Source organism: Rhinopithecus bieti, unplaced genomic scaffold, assembly GCF_001698545.2.
Source record: "Rhinopithecus bieti isolate Rb0 unplaced genomic scaffold, ASM169854v2 scaffold_62363, whole genome shotgun sequence".
Classification (NCBI taxonomy): domain Eukaryota; kingdom Metazoa; phylum Chordata; class Mammalia; order Primates; family Cercopithecidae; genus Rhinopithecus; species Rhinopithecus bieti.
In genome coordinates, this window is record NW_016823823.1 from 1 (window position 1) to 1,986 (window position 1,986).

The following is a 1,986-nucleotide window of genomic DNA, read 5'->3' on the forward strand; positions in this document are numbered from 1 at the left end:
GGCCCGGCTGATTTTCCTTCATATAAAAATCTTGCTTTTTTTCTGCCTACACATCTAAATAATTATTTGTTTATCCTTGATGTTCAAAACCTTACTTACCATAGGTCTCAACTCAAGTTACTCTTAAATTTTTTCTAGAGCATAGTATGCCCTTTCTGTCTACAGATTCACTTCTTTAATTTCAGAGAAATTTTCCTCTATTATATTCCTATATTCCTTTTCTGTACAATTTGTTGGCTTCTCCATAGACTTTAGGGATCCTAACCAGCCTAGTTAGATTGTCTTCTTTTCCATAACTACTGTCCTGTCTATGATTGAATTAATCCCTTTGTCTTTTACCTTTGTTTCACTATGATTATCACAATACTTCCTTTCATGTCAGTGATTTTATTTTCAGTCATGGCTATTTTGTGCCATGCTGTTTCTATTTAATTTATGTATTAGTCTGTTTTCATGCTGCTGATAAAGACATACCCGAGACTGGAAAGAAAAAGAGGTTTAATTAGACTTACAGTCCATGTAGCTGGGGAAGGTCTCACAATCATGGTGGAGGGCCAAAGGCACTTCTTACTTGGCAGTGGCAGCAGAGAATGAGGAGGAAGCAAAAGCAGAAACCCCTGATAAACCCATCAGATCTCATGAGACTTATTCACTATCACGAGCATAGCATGGGGAAGACCAGCCCCCATGATTCAGTTACCTCCCACTGAGTCCTTCCCACAACACGTGGGAATTTTGGGAAATACAATTCTGGTTGATATTTGGGTGGGGACAGAGCCAAACCATATCATTCCACCCCTGCCCCTCCCAAATCTCATGTCCTCACACTTCAAAACCAATCATGCCTTCCCAACAGTCCCCCAAAGTCTCAACTCATTTCAGCATTAACCCAAAAGTCCACAGTCCAAAGTCTCATATGAGACAAAGTAAGTCCCTTCTGCCTATGAGCCTGTAAAATCAAAAGCAAGTTACTTACTTCATAGATACAATGGGGGTACTGGAATTGGATAAATATAGCCATTCCAAATGGGAGAAATTGGTCAAAATAAAGGGGTTACAGAGCCCGTGCAAGTCTGAAATCCAGCAGGGCAGTCAAATTTTAAAGTTCCAAAATGATCTTTTTTGACTCCAGGTCTCACATCCAGGTCATGCTGATGCAAGAGGTGGGTTCCCATGGTCTTAGGCAGCTCTGCCCCCATGGCTTTGCAGGATACAGCCTCCTTCCCAGCTGCTTTCATAGGCTGGCATTGAGTGTCTGACTTTTCCAGGCGAACGATCAAAGCTATTGGTGGATCTACCATTCTGGGGTCTGGAGGATGGTGGCCCTCTTCTCACAGCTCCACTAGGCAGTGCCCTAGTGGGGACTCTGTGTGGCGGCTCCAACCACACATTTCCCTTCAGCACTGACCTAGCAGAGGTTCTCCATGAGCGCCTTTGCCCTTGCAGCAAACTTCTGCTTGGGCATCCAGGCATTTCCACACATCTTCTGAAATCTGGGCGGAGGTTCCCAAACCCCAATTCTTGACTTCTGTGCACTTGCAGGCTCAACACCTTTTGGAAGCTGCCAAGTCTTGGGGCTTGCACCCTCTGAAGCCATGGCCTAAGCTCTATGATGGCCCCTTTCAGCCACAGCTGGAGCGGCTTGGATGCAAGGCACCACATCTCTAGGCTGCACACAGCACGGGGACCCTGGGCCTGACCTAGGAAACCATTTTCTCCTGGGCCTCCGGCCTGTGATGGGAAGGGCTGCCGTGAAGACCTCTGACATGCCCTAGAGGCATTTTCCACACTGTCTTGGGAACTAACATTTGGCTTCTCATTACTTATGCAAATTTCTGCAGCTGGCTTGAATTTCTCCTCAAAAAACGGAAATTTTCTTTTCTACTGCATCGTCAGGCTGCAAATTTTCTGAACTTTTATGCTCTGTTTCCCTTTTAAAATAGAATGCCTTTAACAGCACCCAAGCCACCTCTTGAATGTTTTGCT